This window comes from Triticum aestivum, chromosome 3B (genome assembly GCF_018294505.1).
Source record: "Triticum aestivum cultivar Chinese Spring chromosome 3B, IWGSC CS RefSeq v2.1, whole genome shotgun sequence".
In the NCBI taxonomy this organism is placed as follows: Eukaryota; Viridiplantae; Streptophyta; class Magnoliopsida; order Poales; family Poaceae; genus Triticum; species Triticum aestivum.
In genome coordinates, this window is record NC_057801.1 from 20,633,823 (window position 1) to 20,658,866 (window position 25,044).

The following is a 25,044-nucleotide window of genomic DNA, read 5'->3' on the forward strand; positions in this document are numbered from 1 at the left end:
CGGCGCGCAAAAGCGCTATTTCGATGTTGTAAAATTTTTAGTGCGCTGCATCTGCGTGCTTCTGTCGGAGATGCTCTTATATCTCCCGATGAGAGCACATGCGCTACATCTTTTCCCTCAGCCCTCACGGCCCCACTTTTCATTTCTCGGTGCACAGTATATATACACAGGGCTTGCCCCTCGGGGCTTGACCACGTCCAGCAAGTGCGCAGCATTATCTCAACTGCCAATTAACAAACTTTGTGCATGCATGCATACCAACACAAACTAACAATTTGGCCATGTGTCTCAGCTCCAAGTGATCCACCATAGCATCACGCCTACACACCATACTCGCTTTATTGCGCTTTTTACCGAGACTTTGCCATCTTGGTACGCACGTACAACTTGCCAGCAAATACTCCATTCGTCCCAAAATTTTTATTTTAGATTTGTCTAAATACAAATGTATCAAGTCACGTTTTAGTATTAGATACATCCATATCTTGACTAATCTAAGACCAGAATTTTGGGACTGAGGGAATACTAAACCTAGCTGTATGCAACACAAAACAAATATGCAGATACATAAATCAAGATTAAACCTAACATTTTTCCTCCTAGCTAAACAGTCCTGGGGCTAGAGCATCGATCATCGACGGAGTTGGAACTTGAGAAGCAGCAAGTGAAATGAAATAGCTAGATGAATGAATGCAAAAACAGTCGCTACACGATACAAACGAATTTGCGGTCGATCACGATGCACGGTCATCCATCTTGACGTAGGTGCCAATGGCGTGGAGGTACTGGTCGTCACACCGCGCATGGAAGCCGACGATCCTGCCGCCGGCGCCCGCTGGGAGCGAGAACCGCACGCCGCACGCGTTCCCGAACGGCCCGTGGGTGCGAAGGTTGGTGACGAACTTGAGCGACCTGATGACGACGTTACCATTGAAGTGGCTGTAGTGGCCTTCCACGCTCGTCAGGTATTCGTCCCGCTGCAGACGGAACTGCACACGCGAAACAAGAGGAGAACACAGCTTGTCAACTCATCCACAACACACGGAGACTAATGATTATAGGCAACTAATGGCCGTGGACCCGTTGTTAGTTAGGAGTAACTAGCAAAAGAGCCCGTGCGTTGCCACGGGAACAATAAATCATGACATGTCCCTAGCGCTCCATCAGCGTTGCGGCTTTTCCTCCTCATCACTACCGCCGATGGTGGTCAAGTTGTCCGCCTATTCACGATGAATGATGAATCCTAAGGTGACGAGCTTGGTAATAACACTTAGCACACTACTTTCGCGAGCTCTTTCCTGCAGCCTCGTCTATTGACGGACTTGTAATGATTGTGGGCACCATCCTTGTGTCATCTACACTTGATGCATGCACCATCCTTAATATCGGTGTAAACGAACTTTTACTATCCACTGTATTGAGTAACCACTGCTTTCCATGACTACTTTGACAATCACATGTTTATCTCAAATATATGTGAGTATATAGTTAAAAATACCTCTTATTCTCACCAGAACGGCGAAGTACAAACTGAGCCCATGAACTAAATTCTAGATTATGCAAAACAATTTAAGATCACATATGTTTCAGATTTAAGAAGAATATGCACCTATGTTATCAATATTAAAAAGCAGAAATACCAAGCAACCCTTAGGGAAAGAAGGCTCGTATCTTATAAAACATTCTTCCCCTGTATACTCTTCATTGAATTTATCAATTAATCCACATTCTCATCCATGAACGCATGCATCATATGAGAATTTCAGCAAGCACAGATTAGCTAAATAAAAATCCAACTACGTCCACATAACAAGTTAGGTCGAAAGAGAAGACACGACACATGCGGCCATCGGATTGAGTTTTCTCGAACATGTCCGGTCCTGTGGCAGGTCGACCGACCTGTAATGATTGTTGGCCCACCCCTATCTCATCTACACCAACCCCACATTGTGTGTAATCTTTTTTTCATAGGGTGCAATTGTTCAGGTCTAGAGTCATGCAATTGTTGCTAGATAAATTTGAATGAAATTACTAAAGGTCTTACATGATGAAGCTCGCCGGCGAGGGATCGAATTCATTGAGAATGTCACAGACGATTCCTACGCATCTTCCATCCTATCTGAATCATCCGAGCCTAAATCTGATGGGTAGTTCACACGACAAACAGTTGATACAATAAACAGAAAACAGTAACAACAAAGCATCATATAGTAGCAGCAAAAATCACATTCCTTTCTCTCTTATTTTTTCTCATAATAGCAGCAAATTCGAAACCCGTCCTAACTCAGGAGAGTATCTTATAGTGGCCGCCGCCTTGTTGGACACATGCCTAAACCAACCGTAGCACACCAGCCCCAAGCACTGATCCAGTTTCTCTAATAAATTAAAAATTAAACTGTAATAGGGATGTGGCAAAGTCAGTAGCGGTGGCATCAACCTGGGGATTGGCCTTGAGGCCGCGGAGCTTATAAAGCTTGATTTTTTTTTTGCTTCACCTGTAATGCATGAAAAATATCAGTTCATTCACCAAGACTTGCTCACGTTTCATCATGGGATATTTTCTTTTGATGCTCATATGTGCTCATGAATTATAGAAATCAACAGGAGCTTAAGGGCGTCGATTCAGGGATACAGACCAAAAAAGCAGACCAAACGGTACATTAAGCAACATTACAAATTGATTGTAAAAAGCAACGATACATCCACATATATCGGGATACTGGCCAAAAAGCAAGTTAAACAATTTACACTACTTGAACACACCATATTGATTGTGAAAATGCAGTCCAAGCCGTACAAATTCCATTCTAATATATAACTGAAAAAGAAAGGATTTTCAAACCATGTATGTACAGTTGTACACTACTGCAACAGTACAGTACTCCAGTTCATACAAATACTGCAACACTCGTCTTGTGGAAAAAATTACCATGGGCATATCCTTAGAGGAATAGGGGATATCAACAGCTCGGGAATTGATTCTGGTGGAGAAGCACATGAGTTTGCTGCTGAGGAGCTGTATGGTGATGTCCGAGAAGAACAGCCGACCGACAGAGACTCGGATAGACGGAGCAGTTGTTCAATCAGAGGGCTGTTGGCAGCCAACCCAGGTGTGGCCGAGTGGACGTGAGATACAGTTCGAGTCCTTCACCACGTAAATCTTCGGCAGAGGTTCCTTGAGGTCTGTCTGCACAAACACAAATCAGCCTGAACAATCCCTTTGTTGTCTTGAGCAGGAAAAGCAAAAACAATAGCCATGTCAATTTTTCAAAGTTGATTTCACACCCGGTGCAAAAGCATGGAGATTCCTTGTGGTTAACTCGTGCTTCGAAGAAAAAATTATCCCTGTTGCGTTCTCTTTTCGAAAGGTAACAACTTGGAACAATACTAAACACATCTTTTCACATGCTAAATGCATTTAGGGCCTCTCACATCCAATGCTGCATGAATCTCCTGCCTGATCATGTCCTTCTAACTGAAGTTTGATTTTACCCTGAAATATATGTGCACGGTGAGGACTGCACTAACTTTGTCGCCCCTGCTGCAATCAAATTTGTCAATATTCATAGACCATATTCCACAAATACTCTGACTTTCTAATGAGAATTAGAATTTAGGGGCCAAATACTTTCAGATTTGGGGAGAAAGTTATAGATAAATGTGTTGCCGTGAAGCCTGATGCCCTTTGTCTTGAAGCTCCTGTACTACAAAAAATATATCAGTTCAGTGTTGTTCTAATCTAGACCGTGAATCATGTTGCTCCCTGCTGTTTTCTCGAGCAGGGACTTGTCCTTGTCGTCAGCCTATGGCTCTGGAAGGGAGAGAGGGAAGGAGGTCTCACCATTATATGAGTAGGAGGGTGCTGGAATCCATCTTGCGCAGTTCTCCTCCTCCAAGTGCAGGTCGCCCTGCCGCCGGCCGGTCACCGGAGGCGCCACCGCCAGCGACCGTCTCCGTCACCTTGCGCCCATTCTCCTTCTCCTTTCTTCCTCTTTTTCCTCTCTCCCTCATGCCCTGTCTCTCTCTTTCTCTGGACGAGACGGACGCCGCTGCGAGCAAGCCCCCGCACCTGCCGCGAGATCCCTCCCTCATCTTGCGACACTTCTCCTTCTATGCCTTCCTCTCTTTCCTCTCCCCCTCACACCCTGTCTCTCTCTTTAACTGGATGAGCAAGACATCGCCGCCGCCACCGGAGCAAGCCGCCGCACCGGCCGGCAGATCCGCCGCGCCCGGATCCGCGCGTCTTCCTCGCGCTGTCGAACGCTTTATCACTTTGAAAGGGCCGCGGGTTCAATACAGGAAACTACAGGGTTTCTTGCAAAAACAATAGTCAGAACGAAGGGTTTTCTCACCTAATAAGGGACCGCGGGTTGAATATTAGAAAGTGCAATGGCTTTTTTGCAAAAATGCGCGACGGACGACCAGAAGCAATGCGTGGTTTATTAGTATATATATATATATATATATATATATATATATATATATATATATATATATATATATATATATATAGGTAAGAATAAGATAAGATTACCACTGTGGTCATGCCGCCTTTCCCTCCCCGGAGCTCGGTGGTCTCGTTCGACTCCTCCCGGTCTTTCCGCATGTACGTTACGTGAATGGCGTCAACGGCGCGGCAGTGGCGGACGGCGACCTGGACAATGCGTGTCACCTCGCCCACCATGCCTATCTTTCTGGCGTTGCCGCCGCCGCCGCCGCAAGGGCCCATCCTGACAACCTCTCCGGCCTGCATCTCATCTCACACAAGAAACATGCAATCATCAATCAACATAGCTAGCAAGATAGCAGATCGAATCGGAGTCGGAGGTAGCATAAGGTCGAATCCTACCGTTGGATTGTCATTGATAGTGACGGTGGCCAGGCCGTGGCGCAGGATGCGCTCGACGGCGTAGCAGCGGCTGAAGCCGGTGGCGACGGAGCACTCCGGGCACTTGCGGCTCTGCCGGAGTCTGTCGTGGCAGGACGAGCAGAGCACGTGCCCGGCAGCGCACTGGAACACCGGAGGCCTGAGGGTGTGGAAGCAGATGGGGCAGTCGAGAGTGTCTGGGTTGACGGAGATGGTGAGCTCATCGCCGGCGTGCCTCTGCATCTCGCAGTAGCTAGGTGCCTAGGACTTGGAGTACTCTACTGTGTGAGGTGAACAGATGGAGGTGGAGGAGGCCGAATATATAGGACCCAAGAAAAGGACCGGCTGTTTACTATCCACTTCCTCGATCCACAAAAGTAGTAACTAATTATTTTTCAAATATAAAGTGACTAACCAGATTTTGAAAACGGAATTACTAATTCACATCTAGATGTAATGTATTTATCTTACATCTAAGTCCTGGACCGTTCGATGTATTACTGCTTGTTTTCTCGTGCGAGGCTTGATTTAATTTGCGTCGCTGGCTGCATCCTGTTTCGTCGTTGTTTTGTTTTTTCATGCGAGGCTCGACACTGTGCCGCGTTCGTCCTTTCTTTGGCCACTGTCCTCGCTTTTGGGCCTGTTTATTTTGTGGGTTCTCTACTCGGCGGCCGCGGATGCTGCTGCGAGTAAGATAATTAAATGAGAGGCACAAACACAAAGGAGAAAGCGTCCATATTGATCTGGTGTTGGCACCAAGGTTTTGGTTACTGCTTGAAATTTCAAGATTTACCACGGTTACCATATGTTTCGCCCCCCCCCCCCCCTCGGTAAATGGGCATTTGAAGCAAAAAAAAAATCTATTTTTTGAATTCAAACGCTCAATGCATAGTAAAGTATGGCGGCACTCGACAGCGCGTGTGTGGACAATGTTCCACTAGCCAGTAGCTCTTCTATGATAAATATAAGTTCAAGTGCTATCTATTTCTATTTTGAAATAATTTGAATTTAAAATTCAATTATAAATTTCTTTTAAAATTCAGTAAAAATTTGCTTGAATTTTTGTGGTAACCACGTTTACCGGTCCCCCTCAGTAAAAATGCACCATTCGGTAACCAAAACCTTGGTTGGCACTCATAAAAGAAGGGTCTCGCTTTGGTCGCTTGCATTCTTCATCTTTTCTTTTTTCTTCTGTTTATGCTTTTTATTTTTCACTTTTATTTTCCTCTTCTGTTTTTATTTATCCTGTTCATTTTTTGTTTCAATTTTTTTAAAATTTGCTAAGTCACATCTAGATGAAATATAGTTATCTCACATTTAAGTTTCTCACAACACGATTAAAGCTGTATTTTTTGTGCAGATTTTGGGATCCTCCACTGCGTGTGACTTCCTTTCAGTGTTTACGTGCGTGTGCGGTGTTTGGGCTGGTCTTTTTGGTTTGTGCTTGGGCCTGGACGAGGCTGGTCTTTTATGTTAGTCTCTGTGTGGAGAGTGATCCTCTTTCCCAGTGTGCTCTCGGGGAGAATTGGAAGAGGTGAGCATTATTTTTCAAGTATTCCCTATCCCGCCATCTCTCTTTAGTTTTTTCCCTTGTTTTTTTCTCTTTTTTTTGAGTTTTTAAACTTTTTTCTTTTCTTTTTTGTCATAAAACCAATGGTTTTTTAGTTCCATAAGTATAAGTATATTTTAAATTCACAACTTTTTTGAACGATGTCTCATCTAAGTTTGCTATCATTTGATTTACTTTCCGTAATTTTCGTGCAAGTGCTCTATCTTTCACCTCTCTTGAAGTTGTTTGTTTGTTTGGCTCGGCTTGTAAGGCTTTATTTTTGTCGACCCATTAACGCAGCCTACTGGCAACCCGTTCCCTATGTTGTCTGTAGACTACGAAGTAGAATTGAAATAGACAAAAAAACATGTTTTATCATTGTCGGGGTACTAATTATAAGTCTACCTTTGAGGGCACGATCATTTTTCCTAGTTGCTATACCACCCTTAATTCGCAACTGAGGACTTGCAATTGGGGGCCCGACCTTTGTTGTCCGTCTTGCAAATCCACCCTCTACTTGCAACTGAGGCCCAATCTTTTTTTGTCCCAGTTGCAAGTCTGACATCGACTCACAACTGGGGCCCACCTTTTTTGTCCCAGTTACAAGTTCACCCCTGACTCGCAATTGGTGTCCATGTTTTTAGTCTCAGTTGCAAGTCCATCCTCGACTTGCAACTAGGGTCTGATCTTTTCTGTCACTGATAAAAGTCCACCATCGACACACAATTGAGGCTTGCCTTTTTTGTCCTAGTTGATAATCCAACCATGACTTAGAACGAGCAACAACCTATTTTGTCCCAGTTGCAAGTCCACCCTTGACTCGCAACTCGGGCCAACCTTTTTTTGTCTCGGTTGCAAGTTCATCCTAAGCTCGCAACCGGGGCCCAACATATTTTTTGTCATAGTTGCAAGTCCACCTTTGACTCACAAGCCAGGCCCGACCTTTTTTTGTCCCAGTAGCAAGTCCTCCCTTGACTCGCAAGTGGGGCCCGGTCATATTTTTGTCCCAATTGTAAGTCCACCCTTAAATCGTAACTGGAGCTTGACCTTTTTGTCCTGGTTGCAAGTGCACCCTCATCTCGCAACTGGGGGCCCGACCTTTTTTTTGTAGCAAGCCATACTCGACTCAAAACTAGAGCCCGACTTGTCTTTGTTGCAATCTCACCTCGACTTGCAACTAGGGCCCGACATATTTTTCCTAGTTGTGAGTTCACCCTCCACTCGCAACTATGGGCCAATCTATTTTTCTCCCGGTTGTAAGTCCACCCTCGACTCGCAACTAGGGTCCGACCATTTTTGTCCCAGTTGCAAGTCCACCCATGACTCGCAACTGAGGTCCGACCTTTTTTGTCCCAGTTGCAATCCCACCTTCGACTCGCAACTGGGATCCGACATTTTTTTTGTCCTAGTTGCATGTTCACCCTGACTCGCAGCTGGGGTCTGACCTTTTTTCCGCTCCTAGTTGCAAGTAAATCAACACACAATCGGGAGACAGAAATTTTAGTATTATTTTTTGTATGGTAATGAAGACACAAAATTCTAAAGAATTTAGAATAAAATTATCCTCGGCTAATTTGATGATTACAGCGGCAAGTAAATCAACACGCAATCGGGAGACAGATATTTTCCCTTTTTTTTTCCTACAAGAAGATATCTACATGCAATAAGGGGAGAGAGATACTTTCCTCGCAGCAAAAAGGGCCTTCATTTTTGTATACAAGGCCACTATCAAAATTACAATTTGTAACTATACAAGACCACTAACATTAATTGAGGCAAAATTGATGGCGTTTGCCTCATCTAGAACCCAATGACAATAATATCCCTTGCATGCATGCCGGAGCGAGAAGGTTGGCTTGCATTCCCAACATTAATCAATGAATGAGGAGTAAAATGGTTGCCTTGTTGTGTGTGGGAGAGAAAAATCGCATTAATTAACACAACAAACAAGATGACAAGCTAGCTTGCAACATTGACTTAAACATGCATTGATTTTTATTTTGGTACCTGTAATATGGGTTTGTGGCCTTGTATACGATAATGAAGGGAGTGCTTTTCTTTTTTCTCGAGGGCTAAAAACAGAATTAACAGGAATCAGTCCTTACATTGTGAAATTTGATCAGAGAACAAATCAAATACACCCTGTACGTCTAAAGGAATAGGGGGAGTATTGTTATTATGGATCGAATTCGCAAAGTGGTACGGCGAGATCTAATGCTACTCTGCCCGTAAAAAAAAAAAGAAAGAAAGATCTAATGCTACGCCACATCGAATCTCTTTCCAATGCAATCGACAAGTTATTCCCTATATATATATCCGGACTCTGATTTCCATCCGAGATATACCTGGGGTGTTTGTTGGCTTAAATATCGGTGAAGACATCGATAAAATCGGTATACCTTCGCCAGTCTCCTCGTCGTCGCGCAGTTTCTCCCCGCCGATCGAGGGTTGCTAACATGACGCTGCCACCGCCATTAACCACCACGCATGCTCAAACCCTAGATCCTACTGCCGTCCCATTACCAGGCGATCTCATCTTCGACATCCTCTCGCGGACGCCACTGAAATCCGTGTGCCGATTCCGCTGTGTGTCCCAGGGCTGGCACGCCCTTATCTCAGATCCAGCCTTCACTGCCGTCCACAAGACACGCTCCGAGGCACGTCGTCTGTTGGTCGCCGGCTACTTGGGGAAGAACTCAGGGAGATCATGGAAAGCTGGTCTGCAGGTGTTTGATATGGGCGGCAACCTCGTTAGAACGATCGAGGGAGTCGGCATATTCTGGACGGTTTACCCAAACCTCGACGACCGGATCTGTGTCACGTGCGATCATAAAACCTGGGTTGCCTTTTTTTTGAGAATTTTTCATTCATATCACGAATCGGTACAAAAGTAGTTGACCCTTACAAACACACTAAAACCCAAACGCAAAGAACCATGAACACCATAAGAAGATCTCCGGAGCCCTGTGTCATCATCCCTGAATCTTGAGAGAAGACCCCTGCAGCAGAAAGATCTGCAACCAGTCGCAAACAGGTCATCATCTTCGACCACGGTACAATTACCGCCACGCTGCTTCCTCCTTTCTTGACACCAGCGCTGCGAGGGCATGGACATCAATCCAACACACCTGGAACAGTCGTCGTCATCTTTGGCTTTTAGTACCGTGAAAAGTGTCCCTTCCGAAAGGAAGAGAACTCGAGTCATCCGACCGGTCTAGCACCACGGCCGGGCCATCCGCCTGGGCAAAGCAGAATCTCCCACCAGCATCAGCGCAAAGGAAGAAGAAGAAGAACAACAACAAATCATACCAACAAGGAAGAAGAAAGGTCTTCGTCTTGCTGCATCCATCGCCCATCTGAGGACCCAAACGGCTAGTGCCGATGGACCTCCAGCCACCATAGCCCGCGACCTCGACGAGATCCGGGGATCCCCAACCCCGTTGGCTCCTAGACGCAGGCAAAAGCCTCGCCTGACCGCGAACGGAGCACGGAGAAACTTATTCCAACGCGACACCACCGCAACGGCCTCGGCAACGTCTCTCTCAACCCTAACCCTACCACACACCCACCTAGCGAACAGACCCGGGGTTCCCCCTCCTTCCCGCCGCCGGAGTGGCCAACGGAGAGAGAGGGAACCGACGGAGTCACCGGCGGCGCGCAAGGAAAACCTGGTCGCCTCCTTGATCGCCTCGAGCGATCCTATAATCGTGGGATTCTGGAGACGGCTATAAAACCTGGGATGCCAATGTGATAGATCTGGCCACCGGGGAGGTGCTCTTGACATGCCCGAAACAATATGGGAGAGGCCTTCACCCCTTTGACCTTCGGCGGCGGCACTGCCATATCTGGCACATACAAGCTGGTCCATATCATAGGCCGCTTTGTGAATGGTTATGCCGAACAGATCTGTGAGGTCCTCACAGTAGGAGATGGTACTGGTTGGAGGCAGGTGCAATCGCGCACAACCCGAGTCTGTGTTGAACGTACCGAGAGCTCCAATGTGGCTGTCAATGGGGTTCTCCACTTCCTCCCCAACAAGACTGCATACAAACTAGATGAAAACGGTGTACTTCGTTTCGACCTTGAGAATGAGGAATGGAGGGGAAATATCAGGGGCCCACGAAACATCGCTGACCCCAAGGTGTGGGATAAGACAGAGAAAATCCACCTAGCCGAGCTCAGCAACACACTATGTATGGTTCAACCGGAGGTTTTATTGACTCCCCATCTTTGCATAAACTTATGGCTCCTCACCGACTGTGAAAACAGCCATTGGAGAAAAGCCTACACAATCCCGATGAGCAGTCCTTGTGATCTTGTGATGCCTTTGAAGGTGACACATGAGGATGGTAAGCTTCTTATCTACCGCTTCCCCAATTATAAAGCTGCTAGGCCGGTGGTGCAAATCTATGATCCCCATGCCAAGACATTGACGGATCTGATGAGATTGCCTGATGATGATTTCTTTGGTGGCGTAGGTCTTTGCAAGTTGCATTTAGATTGTTTTGTTTCGCCTATTGACCGTTGTAACTGAATTGTTGTTCTAACGTACTAAAAAAGTTTATTTCAAAACCACATGTTGGATACAACGCTAGTTGTGTGTTCAAGATAATGTACAACGAAAGACATGTTGATCATAATATTTTGGTGTGGAATATTTTTTTTCGAAAAGGGGTTTTACCCCAGCCTCTGCATCAGAAAGATGCATACGGCTCATATTATTAATAAAGATCCAGCAACAAGTCTCCAAGTCTCGAAGTAAGAAATAAATAAACGCTCATAAAAGCCAAACAGAAAGCGCCACAACCGGCTGGCAAATAAAATAGGAGCACTACATGCCTATCCTATTACATGACCGCCATTCAAACCGGTTGAAAATATCCCGAGCTACCATCTCCCATCGGGTAGACGCAGTAGCCAAACGAACTCTGGCCTCCGTCGGAGTGAGTAGCGACCACATACGGATCAACGCTGTGGCCCTGAAGATAACCTGCAAAAAGTGAATGTTCGTTGATCTGTTAAAAACCAAATCATTTCTGTTGTTCCAGACTGCCCATAATAAGGCACAAACGCCAACACGAATGTGCCTCGCTATATCTGAGTCAACCCCATCAAGCCACGTTCCAAATAACATGTTGATGGAAGTGGACGGATTAATATTAAAAGCAATATGAATCGAATGCCAAAGAATCTTAGCTAGCGGACAATCTAGAAAGAGGTGTTTGATAGTTTCGTTATGGTCACAAAAACTACACCTGGCAGAACCCACCCAATTGCGTTTTGCCAGATTATCCTTTGTCAAAATAACTTGTTTATGCACGAACCAGATAAACACTTTGATTCACAAAGGAACCTTTACTTTCCAAACGTGCTTCGAGGAGGGAATGACACTAGTTTATGACATCCAGATACATGGATTTGACCGAGAACATGCCGTCCTTAGTTAGTTTCCAATACAAACGATCTGGCTGCTGAGACAGCTGGACATCCATCAAATGTCTTACAAGATGAAGCCAAGCCTCCCAACGATTTCCAACTAGCGTCCTCCGAAAACTAATATTGAGGGGAGTGGATTGTAGAACGTTTGCAACGTAAGCTTCTCGACGTTGAACAACGTTGTACAGTGTAGGATATTGAAGTGCAAGGGGCGTTTCCTCAAGCCACGTATCCTCCCAGAACCTCGTATCAGCTCCATTTCCGACTAAGAACCTTGTCCTGTTGAAAAAGAGTGGCTTGACTCTCATCAATCCTTTCCAAAAGGGTGAGTCAGTCGGTCTCACTGTCACCTGGGCCAAGATTTTAGACTGAAGATACTTATTTCGCAAAACCTGAGCCCAAGTAGCCTCCGTCACGGACGAAAGTTTAAATAGCCACCTACTAAGGAGACATCTGTTCTTGACTTCCAGATTTTCAATGCCTAGACCCGCTTAGTCCTTCGGCCTACAGATTATATCCCATTTTGCAAGCCTATACTTTCGTTTAAGCTCATCATTCTGCCAAAAAAATCGAGATCGATGGAAGTCTAGCCTCTTCCTGACCCCCATCGGGACCTCGAAAAAGGATAGGAGAAACATAGGCATACTGGTGAGGACCGAATTAATCAACATGCATTTCCACTCTTTGTTAGTCAGCTTACGATGATGGATGGGTATACCTAAGTACGTCAATGGTAACGAACCCAATTCACATCCGAACAATTGTTTATACGCTTCCTGGTCATCATTAGCTCTTCCGAAACAGAATAATTCTCTCTTGTGGAAGTTAATTTTGAGCCCAGACAATTGTTCAAATAAGCATAACACAAGCTTCATGTTTCTCTCTTTCGCCAAGTCGTGCTCCATAAAAATGATAGTATCATCAGCATACTGTAAGATGGATATCCCATCATCAACTAGGTGAGGAATGAGGCCACCTACCTGCCCCGCATCCTTAGCCCATTCTATTAAAATAGTTAGCATGTCAACCACTATGTTGAATAGGATGGGTGGCATGGGATCTCCTTGCCTTAACCCTTTGTATGTCTAGAAATAGTGACCTATATCATTATTCACTTTAATGCCTACACTCCCTTTTTGCGTAAAGGACTCAATGTGCTTTCTCCAGGCCGTGTCAAATCCTTTCATACGCAAAGCTTGTTGAAGGAAAGGCCATTTAACTTTATCGTATGCTTTTTTGAAATTCACTTTAAAAACAACGTCATCTAGTTTTTTTGAGTGAATCTCATGGAGCGTTTCATGCAAGACGACCACCCCTTCAAGGATATTTCTATCTTGCATGAAAGCAGTCTGAGACGGTTGCACAACTGAATGCGCAATCTGCGTAAGTCTGTTCGTCCCAACCTTGGTGAAGATTTTGAAACTAACATTAAGCAGACATATAGGCTAAACTGCTCAATGCGAATAGCCTCTGTCTTCTTAGGAAGAAGAGTTATCGTTCCAAAATTCAGCTTGAACAAATGAAGTTGCATGTCAGGCCTGGGGAGAAGAGTTATCGTTCCAAAATTCAGCTTGAACAAATTTGATTTATTAACAGACATACCAGTGGAGATCTCGACGTCACGCAGCTTGGCCGCCCTCATAGCACACCTGAGTTGCATGTCATCAACGTCCGGCTGCTCCTACAGTCTCCCGCTGACCCGCCTCCATGCAGAGACAGGATCCGGGATCCCACCGAAGGCGATGACCTGCTCGCGCGAAGCTCTGCTAGGGGAAAGGCCTCCTTCCCGTCCCCCAACAGTGGTGACCTGCGCTGGGACCACCGGTACATCAGCCAGAGACGGCGATAGCTCCCTCGGCCTGTCCACGGATGTCCCGCCAAAAACCGAAACCGGCGAGACCAGCGCTGGGCGATCCGGGGAGTGTGGCGATGAAACGGCCAGGCCACCCGACCCGCCCTCCAAAGCAGCACGCATCCTGGCAGGAGGGGAGACGGCGGCCTCCTGCACGCCCACTCCTCCGCAAGCCGCCGACCTCAAGGGAGGAAACGCCGAGCTGACCCTCAGCGCCGACGGCAACGGAAACTCAGAGGGCCCGGCCTCCTGCCCGTCACCTCCAACCGCGAACACCGTCGCAGCCACCTCGACCAAAGCTGAGGGAAAGGTAGGAGAAGAGGGTGGGGCCTCCGGCCCCGCGGCACCTCCCGCCTCGACATGCTTCGTCACACTCAGACTCACCACAGGGCTCACAGGATCAACTCGGTCGCACCAAAGCCTAGGCGGAGCCGAGAACGCCCCCAACGAACCAAGTTGTAGAGTGGTCGTCGGAACCGCACCAGTTGACCCAACAGGAACAGTGTCACCAGAATCAGACGGACCCGAAGGCCCCTTGGCCTTGTCATGATCACTCTTAGCATTATCGTCCTAGTTCCCCGAGGCACCTCCTCCCTCAGAAGTGTCCATGGGATTATCATCCTCAAACTCACTGAAAAGTTTAGGATCCTCATACTCAACATCCAACTGATACAGAACGCCTGCGTGCGTCCAAGGCACCACATCTGGCAGAAACTCAATGTTAGCAACACTGACAAGTAAACGCGCCACCCCGTGAGCACGTGTGAACTGCATATCCACCTGCTCAGTCTTGCCAATCAAAGAACCCAGGCTCCACGTCACCAAGAAACTATCCAGAGGAGCAGAAGGTGCCCCAGAGAAACGAACCCAAATCTGAGTTAACGGTGTGCCCTGCGGCTCCTTCTTTTTCCACTCATCAAACTGCAACACAAAACTAGTGCCTGTGACCCTGCTCATACCGAACTTGAGGATTCTCAGCTGATCCTGCTTAGACGGGAAATCCACTTTAAAAGTAGTATCTGTGAGCTTAAGTAACGACCACTGAAAATTACCCGGCGCAAGCTCCCTCAACTATTGAATGATCTGCGCCTCGGTCAACGGTCCATGAACCACCTTAACCACATCGGGGAAGGAGGTTTCCATCGCGGGTGCCAAGGGTTCCACACTGGGAGACTCAAAAAACATCAACTCCGAACAACAAACCCCGTATATCTGAACGGAAGGTTTGGGCCCCAACATAAGAGGACACTCGGCAGCTGTATGTTTAGGTTTCCGGCACAAATCGCATAACTCCGCAGTGCATTGAACCAAAAAGTGTCCCGGTTCCCCACAACGGAAACAGGTTAGCTTCTTCTTCTTAGCCGCCCACTTGGACAGCTTGTCACCCTCGGCCTTCTCCGTACCTTGCTCAGAAGCAGAATCACCTGTCTGCATGGGCTCCGGCAACGTGACTGCAGCCAGAGCCTGAACCATCTCCACCGCCACCTGCGGTAGATCCGATCCACAGTCAGCCACCTCCGTCTCGGTAGAAGTCTTCGGATGCCTTGGCGGGTGGTGACACCGGTTCCCGCCCCGACCTCCGTGGAAACGTCCTCGGAAAGCGCGGTTATTAGGGCCAACCGCACCCTCGACAAAGTTGCCCGGCGGTCCTTGGAAACCCCGGTTTTCATTGCCGTTGTCCGCCCAAGCATACCCACGGCCCCCTCCGGTAGACAAAGAACCCCGATGCAGACCAGAGCCATACGCACCATACCCATCATCGCCCCACTGCCCGCGCGGGGGGTTACGATCATCTCCAGCAGTCGCGCCCATCCCACGGTCGATCGAGCCCTGGCCCGAGCCATCGCGACCACCCGCCATCTGCCTCGGCCACGGCCATTGTGGCGGCGGCGGCTCGGCCCTAGGTGGCGGAGGCGGCGCTGCCCTAGGCTGGGGAGTAGGCGCAGGAGGAGCCGCCCTAGCCGGAGGAGGCGCCCCTCGAGGCGGCGGCGGCACCACCCGAGGCGGAGCCGGCGCCCGCGGCGGCAGCTGAGTCAACCGGGGCGGGGGCGCAGCCCGCGCGGGAACCGGCGCGTTTGCCGCCGCAGCCTAAGAATTGGGAGCTCTCGCGACCCCGGCCTGGTTCCGCGCAGCCGGCGTGACCCGCGGCAGAGGCGGCTTGGGCGGCATCGTGTCCGAACTAGGTCCAGGAGGCAAACGGCCACCACCACCGCCGGCGATCACCGGAAACCGATGGCGCGAGGACGCGTTCGGGAACCCAGGCTTGCCTCGACGGCGAACCCTAGCAGAAACGCGATGAGGGGAAGGGGAGGATCGTGCATGCGGGGGCGACCGTCCCGAGGCTTCCACATGCACGTCGCCCACACCCGTTGCACCGCAAGCCTGGCCAGCCCCTGGGCCTCTAGCCCAGTACTAGCCAAGCCCACGGTGCCCTCGATCACTTGCGGCCCATCTGTGCCCAAAAGCGATTTCAAATGCGCGCATCTGGCCGCCCGAATATCACGAACACCGGCCACCACCGGCGGTCGATGCGACACCGTCTGACCACCCTTCTTCTTCCTCCTTGTCACTTTCGTCCAGCACTCAGGACGGAAAAAGTCGGACAAGGTGATATCCGGCGGCCCATCCTTCGGCAATGGGCCACACCAAGGTTTCACTTTCGACTTCTGCGAGTGAACCGGAGAACCGAGCAATACCGATTTCTTGCTACTCACCGTAGGTTTAGGCACGGGGATAGATGTTACCAAGCCAAGCGTAGATGACAACCGAGCTGACGTTCCCGGCAGATCATCCTCGTCTTCATCCTCATCGGCAAAAATCCAGAAACGTCCCCCAAACCTTTGCGTAGGCTTTGGTCCGTCGACGTCCTCCGTAAGATCAACTACGACAGCTTGTTCTTCACCCTCCATGGGCACCTACACACACTCAAGAACCTCGATATTGAAAATATCAATCAATAAGCGCTTACCGATACGAAGCTCTTCGTCAGTGCTGAGATGTCGTCCGGCCAAAATATCTCCTTCTTCATCTCGGAGCGTCATCCAGCGAGATGGGTGCGAGTAGATCAGGCCATTGATCCATCGCCCCACCTCACGAACATCTTCAAAACGTACTTTCCATTTCGTAGGATTTTTGAATCCCCGATCCCGATCCTCCGTCGAGGAATCTTGACGAGAAACCGGAGAAGGGGACAGATCGAGCGCTGCCATGGGATCCACCATGGGCGTCGGGCGCATCTCATCCGTAGGGAGAGGTAGATCCGACGACAACCGCAGTGGCGGCGTAGGCGAAGGCGACTCACCCCGGGACGAGGCAGCCAGGCAGATCGGCGGCGGAGAAAACCCTCCTCCGTCGTCCACCAATCCCACCCCATCACCCGGCGGGAGCGGCGGCGGTGGCTCCGGCTGGATCGGCGCCGGCGGCAACTCTCTCCCGTCGCCACCCCCGTCGCCATGATGGTCGCCAGACATATCGATTTTGTTGGAATATCTGCAGTCTCAATAACCCTGCTTGGGAGCCGCGGCGCGAAACATGCTAGCTAAGGCATATGCGTCTTTCGTTTGCCTGGTGGAGTCCAAGCTCTAGGGTGTGGGTCAGCGCGTGATTGCCGCCATGCTAGGCATTCACTTCAACATGTTCGTCGCTCTGCCTGCCATAGGCAGGGGGTGGTATCATCGTCACTTGGGACGCGTCGGTGGGTTAGGTGCTGGCCCTCCGAATCGATCTTTTCTCCGTCACGATGGAGCTAGCTTTTGAGGGCGGATTACAATGGACGCTCACAACGGTCTATGGGCCCACCGACGACCAGCTTAAAATCCACTTCCTCGACGAGCTACGCAATATTAGGGCGGCCCGCCCCGCCCATGCCGGTCCCCGCGTTATCCTCTGGATGACACATGAGAAACCCTAGATCCGGCGCGCTACCACCCTTCCTTCCATCTCCTCGTCTCACTGCCGCCGGAGGAGCGACCGACGAAGCCCGGGCCAGCTCCAAGGAAGGTGACGGCATGGCCCTTTGTCCGTCTTGTAGGCCATGGCTTGTTGAGTATATTGATTATTAGAAAGTATAGGGTAGACTAGGATTTGGTCATGCCTTGTCTTGTATTTTAAGTTGGTCACTGTACTTCTATATATATGCCCACGAGGCTCAAGCAATAAACATCGATTCCACCAATGCCTCTCTATCCCTTCTAACATGGTATCACCCTGACAGATCCAAACCCTAGCCGTCGCCCGCCGCCCCGAGGTCTTCCCGCCGTCTCCCCGACCAGCCAGCCGTCGTTGCATCGCCCCTTCGGGTCGTACCGTCGCGGCCTGCGGTCCCCCCGACATCCGCGCGCGTCGACTTCTCGTGGTATGCACCGCACTGCCTCCCTTGACGCAGGAACGCCACCGTCTGCGCCGATCTTCGTCGCACTATCGGGTTCCTCGCCTACTTCAAGCACCACCGCCGCACTCCTAACCTACCTGCCGCCGTCGTTAGGCCGCCGCCGCCGCTACCCCGGTAGCCGCCGCCGCCCGTCCACCCCCTTCGTCTTCGTCCAAGCACCAGCCTGTCGCCAGCGTCGTCGTCATCTACCCCGACCACTTCGTCTACTCCGACAACCGCAGGCGACATCGGCACCGCGTCGATTGGCACCGCAAACTGTCATCGAGTCCTTCTTTGCTGTCCCCTCTGACTTCTCCGACATGGCGTACAGCTCGTGCAGGTCGCTCGTCTACGCATGCCCGGTGCTGACAATAACGATGCGTGCCTTCGTCCACAACATGTCCCCGGGCCTGGCAAGCTTGGTTTGGAGCTTCGTCATCTTCAACTTCGTCCGTCTACGCATGTCCGGTGCTGGCAACACCGACGCGTGCCTTCATCGACGATGTGTTCCCGGGCTTGGCAAACCCGGCGCGACGCGTCGTCAACACCATTCTCCTTCCTGGCGCACCACTTCTCGACACAACTGCGTCCATGACTAACTCGGCGCCTCCTTGCGCCCACGGCTCCATGGCGACTCCCTCGACACCAGCTACCCCGACTCGACATCACCGTGGCGTTCTTCGCATGGCTACCTCGACCACGACTACACCATCCTACAATCTCGGCTACATCGACATCGACACAAAGGGTTATCATCCGCTTGAGCAACTCGTCGACTTCCTCTACAGTCAACGCTTCCGCGATGCGACACCGTCCACGACGCTCCCGCTACGACTGCGGGGGGATGTCAGTCCGTCGGCTACTATTCTCTCCAGTCTGACCGTCCGTGTTGTTCCTGTTGTTCGCAACGCTACCGCTACGACCGTGGGGGGTTGTCAGATATATTTGGGTTACATATATTTGGTAGTCTAGGATTTGTAATCCTCTCCTACCTTATCTCTAGGAGAGGCGTCTTGCCCTGCAAACCTTGTACTCAATCTATACTCGCCCTCGAGGCTCAATAATACATCCATCATATTCCGCAACAATCTCTCCCTCCCTTCTAACACTAGGGATGGCAATGGTGGCACCCTTTGGGGTGCGGTTTACCTCCAGGGAGGGATTGTTGTGGGGCCTCCAACCATCATACACTGGCCTCTTCAACGGGCAATAGGCCCCCTTGCTCACCTTGGCGGACTTGGCAATGTGGAAAAATTCCTTGTTAGGTTGGTCCGGCAATTACAAAGGCACACGTTTACCGCTCTCCATCTTTGTGTTGTTGTCATCATCCCCATCTTGCTAGCTGTTTCTAGCGCCCACTGTCACAATGGACACCACCACTAATAAGATGGTAGGTGTTGCCTTATTCTTCTTTTATCGTATTCGTACCTCATGTCCTTAGTGATAATCTATCCACCCAAAACAAAGACGAGATAACCTTGTCAGGGTTTTGAAGTGCTGGTTGTGTTGAAGCTAGTACATATAGAATGCTAGCGATCATGACGGGGCTACTGTACAGGACTACAAGAAGTGGAGGTGATTGCGTCTTCTTCCATCCCACGCCATCATCTAAGGCGAGGATCTTGCAAGCTTCAGATCCAATGCAAAGCACCTTGTGCATACCTCACAGGTTGGCGGAACCGAAGCCGAAGACCTTGTGCCCAATAGGGGTTGGTCTCAAGCAGCTTAAGATCACCTCCTCGGTATAGTCACAATGCGAGTTGTTGGCCATGACGACAAGGCCATCGGTTCTTGGGTAACATTGGAACGATGGATCTGCCTTGAGTGCCCTTGTATGATGTTTCCGTCCATGTCAACCAGCTAAACGCATCGTTTGTACTCCCTCCGTCTAGGTGTGTAAGTCATCTTACGAAAACCAAATAATCTCAAAACACTTAGTAGCAGTTGATGAGTAATGACTGAGAGTGGGACCTGTGCATGTCGAGGAAATTCCGGCCGGAGATGAGATCATCCCACCCTCTGGACACACACCGGAGATGACATCGTTTGGTAAAGAGACGGTGACTTCTCCTTCGGTCATCGCAGCTGCAGAGACAGAAGGGCGTAAAGGAGGCGGCGTCATGGTAGCGCCCTTCGAGATCGGATCGATGTTCGTGTGCACGGCGGCGCAAGGGAGATAGCGTGGACATATTCTGGGGTGGATGGAGGGTCGATCCCATTTCATGACCTCACTGGTGCGGGCCGCAAGCGGCTCATCACCCGAGTGAGATGGTTCCCATGTCGTTCATGTTTTGTTTCCTTTTCATCTCTTTCTTCTATTTACTATCTATATTTCGTTCATTGTTTGTTTCATTCTTTCTTTGTATTTATCATTTTCTTCTCTTTTTTTCCACGGTATCATTTTTTCTCTTTAAACTGCAATAAATAACCTTTAGTACAAAAATTTTATCTTACACAATATATATTTAGAGGTTGGAATATATTTCAAAATGCTTACTTCACACGCGGTAAAATATTAAATCATGCTGAACTTTTTTTATCTGTTGAACATTGTTTGTATAAATCTTGTGAATACTTTTTATATCTTGTAAAACATTAAGCCTTGCATGTACGTTATAGGTTATATTTTTGTATATCCATGCAACATTGCCATGCCACATTATTTCTTTTGCAATAAGTCATGCTCTCATGGACACAATCTATGTGTTGGGGGCTAGAATTAACCTATATTATAGTGGATCTTTCACTTCTTATATAAATGACACTCGTTTAGCCGGCGATGGGAAGGGAGGAGGAACGGTCGCGACGACGTAGAGAATAACCTAGAGATATTGGAATGAGGAGCGGTGGGGGAATGTGAGGAGAAGAGGAGAGGACAACGCGCTCGGTGTCCTATCGGCACCCCTCTCATAGGATGCGAAATTACGAAAATTCCGAGATGGGGGCATGGTATTTGCAATTAGTTGTAATTGAAATATTACCCAATGGCTGAGCTCCATCGTTGTTAAGATCGGGTGGCTTATAACCCGGGGGGGGGGGGGGGGGGGGATGATTGGACCGCCTGTATTGCGAGGCACTTTCAAGGTCCAGTGTATAATCGATGTGAGAGCTTCATTCCCTTTCGGTCTTTGCTCTTGGGACTCCCACTATGACTAGTCTTAGGATGAGGCATAGAATCTCGATGGTGAGGGCATGAGGCATGCCCTACAGCAACACGGCCTCCTGGATAGTGGTAGTATGAATTTTTTGTGCGGGAAAAACTTCCAATCTATTAATCTTCAATCATGGTAGCAGAACGAACACTAGAAATAATAAATATTACATCCAGATCCCTAGACCACTTAGCGACGGCTACAAGCACTGAAACGAGCCGAAGACGCGCCGCTGTCATCGCCCCTCCCTCGCCGGAGCTGGGCAAACCTTGTTGTAGTAGATAGTTTAGAAGTCGTCGTGTTAAGGCCCCATAGAACCAACGCATCAGAACAGCAACCACTGCGGATGAAGAGTGTAGATTAAAAGGATCAAACCTGAAGACACACGAATGAAGACAAACGACGAACAAATCCTAGCAAATCCACCAAAGACAGATCCGCTGGAGACACACCTTCACACGCCCACCGATGAGAAACGGGGCTAGGCGGGAGACCTTTATTCCATCTTCAGGGAGCCGCAGCTGTCTTGCCTTCCTAAGCAGGACAAAAACCCTTATAAAGCTCAAAAAAGATGAAAAAAATGGAGCCCTCCCATCGGCAAGGGCCGAGATTCACTCCGCCTCCATGGTCCTAAGGCCACCGGAGATGGGATGGACCAGCGCCGGCCCCGACGGGATGCAGAGAACTCTAGCTTTTTGGAGGACAACAGCTAGCTAGGTCGACACGGGAGGTGTTTGACTGTTTGGCATTAGTGTAATTGTAGGTGAAGAAGATTTCCAGTGTGCCACAAAACCCTAAAAAATGTTATGTGACACAGAGTTGCATACACGTGCACGATGGGTTGTGAAACTTTGTAAACCATATTTTTCTATTTGCGGGTAATTGTAGACCAGGTGGAGAAAAAGTGTATACTTTTGATCCGTCAACTTATAAGACCGTCTCCAACCGCAAAAAGAAAACTTATAAGACCGTCTAAGTTCATCCATCATCTTATTTACTATGCGTTATTTTCTCCATCAAGTGCAAAAAGGGATAAATTTGGTCCCTGGGGTGGTAAGGGCAGGTTAAAAAATATGACGATTATTTGATGTGATTATCTACACACCTCCCACGTCCCTTTATTTATTTCGGCAATCGAGGAGGAAAACAAATTAGGCTGGTCACAATGGGCAAGAACATAAGCTAGTAACTTATACACTTCCCTAGACTATGTTACTACCTCCATAGTGGGTAGGAACATCTATGTAGTGTCATGCAACGATGTATTTATTAGGTTATAGACTCATTGTTTCTTGGAGTGTGTGATGTTCCGGTAACTTAGCTAGTTACCACAAGCACCTCTCTCTTCATTAAATATGTGTCACATAAGCAAACTTGTATTGGAGTGTGTGATGTTACTCCTAAGTTCCTCCCCATTGTGACCAGCCTTAGAGCGGCCTCTTTGGAGGAAGTGATGCTGCCAATGCCATGCAGCACTAATGTCGCACGTGGAAGACGAAAGAAGCAAGAGCCTCTCCATCTTCGACCCACATCATCATAAATACATATTCAATCGGCCGGCCCCCCTAATTAACGTTCATCCCATAAGCTCGCCCACAAGTACGCAAGGTGCTACTCCACTGCAAGATCAAACAAGCAAACCGATGGAGAAGAACGCCACTTCGGAGACGATGATCACCGTGGACGTCGATCCGGAGGCTCTGAATTGCCCAAGATGTCTTCGTCCCCTCGAACCTCCGGTGTTCCAGGTACACACATATGTTGCCGTTCTTTGCAGCGTTTCTCGACCTACTTGGTCGTTCTTTTCTAACTTGCACAATTTTTGTCACGTACGCACAGTGCGCGGCCGGCCATGTCGTGTGCTCGACCTGCCACGGCGACCTCCCGGACAAGGACAAGTGCATTTCGTGCTTCGTCAACTCCGGCTTCAGCCGCTGCTTCATCCCCACAAGCTACGGCCGCTGCTTCGCCCTGGAGCGCGTCCTCCGATCGGTCCGTGTCGCCTGCCCACACGGCTGCGCCGCCACGAAGATGCTCTACCACGAGAAGGCGGAGCACCAGAAGACCTGCGCCGGATCATCCTCAACCGCCGTGCTCCTGCAGCAAGGTCCCCCGGGTGACTGCAGCTACGAGCTTGTTTTGCCCAAGGTTCTGTCGTCCTCGCGGGCCAGCGTCACCGTCACCATCACCGGTGATGACGTCGGGAAGAAGAAGATCCCCGGTAGTGGCAAGGGATCAATGGTAAGACGCGGGCCAAAAGCGTGGGGAATTTGATCTGGGTGATTCTAATAACGGTACGTACGTATGCATGCAGGGATCGTTGGTGAGGATGGGTCCTTGCGGCGGCAGCGGTGGCAACATCAGGGAGACGGGCATGTCGGACGTCAACCGAATCGTCCAGGTCATCCTCCGGCACGGAAACGCCATGGACACCATTTCCGTCATGTACGAGTGGAAGGGCAAGGAGGTGTGGACCGACAGGTGGGGTGGCGAAGGCGGCAAGCCCTCCCCGGTAGGTATCCCGTCGCCATTGATTTCCACTATCTCGAGAGTCGACACTAGTGTTGGTCTCTCTGTTACTACCTTTTTGTTTTTGGACGTGCAGTTCAGTCTGCAGCAGGACGAGTACCTGACGAGCGTCCATGGCCACTATGGCCAATTCAAGGGCTTTGTCGTCGTAAGATCGCTGAAGTTTGTCAGCAACCTTCGCAGCTACGGGCCGTATGGGAAAGAGGACGGCGTGTCATTCGCACTCCACGCCGGCCCCGGTGGCAAGATCATCGGCTTCCACGCGCGATCCGGCCAATTCCTTGACGCGATTGGCACCTATGTGAAGATGGACAATTACTGAACACGCATATGCATGCCAGATCTATGTTTTGCGTACATGAGATGAGCATACTAGCTACATGCTGATTCTGAATTCTGTAGTGCGTTTTTCTGTTGATGGATAGACAGACTGAGTTCTTCATTCTTATAGACAACTCTTTGCGACACAATCCCCCATGGAGTGTGAAAGCAAACTTATTTGCATATCGAGGAGGGATTCCATGATAATAAAACCATCGCTTCGACCAAGGTTTCCTAATTCTCTAAATACGACTGTTTCCAATTAATTTGAGATTATCCTAGAACGCTTTGATAATTTTGAGATTCTTCAAATACTTTTGTTTATGCTTTATCTATAAAGCAGCGCGTAAACATATTTGAAGACTTGCATGCAGTTAGCTCCATCGATCAGTTATAAGAACTGATTTTTCTTTTTCTTTTTTCCTTTTTTTGCATATGAATAAGAACTGATACTTACAAAGTTCTTCTCTTCAAAGAGAAGGGTCAAACTAAAATTAAAAGAAAATAGGTTCAAAAATGACCTGGCCAGAGAAATTGTATATCTATATATACTTTACATATTCAAATGTTACTTCTTTTCAACTAGCAAAGATAAGTGACCACTTTCTTTCTCCCGACCACTTCTGTTCAAATCCCTTCCTCTTGAAATAGTTCTACTAAAACTATACATGTTCAACAGGAATGCATAATTTGGGTTTTTTCATGGATATTTTTCTATGCTTATATGTTAGCGGCTTACCATAAATTGAAAAAAACTGACATAATCTATTTACAGAATGCATTATATAAGTAAATTTGTAGAATACTCAATCGACAGAATGAACTGGATCTTTTATACACCATACGAACTACACAGTGAATATGAAGAAACTGAATTTTAAAATTAGATCAGTGCTACAAGCAGCACACACACATTAAGCACCATAACTTGCACTTTATGCAATTAATTATTACAAATCAATACCTTGC

General features: G+C 48.7%; 1 long non-coding RNA gene across 2 annotated transcripts; it reads right to left on the reverse strand.

Annotated features, from left to right (window-relative positions):
• Window positions 1-2,621: 2,621 nt before the first annotated feature.
• LOC123068309 (uncharacterized) lies at window positions 2,622-4,309 on the reverse strand. 2 transcript variants are annotated; one of them, XR_006431685.1, is made up of 2 exons: window positions 3,842-4,309; window positions 2,622-3,699 (listed from the first exon to the last, which is right to left on the reverse strand). It is a non-coding gene; the product is annotated as an uncharacterized lncRNA (long non-coding RNA). The 2 variants fall into 2 exon arrangements; XR_006431686.1 differs by having other exon boundaries at window positions 2,622-3,704.
• Window positions 4,310-25,044: the final 20,735 nt, after the last annotated feature.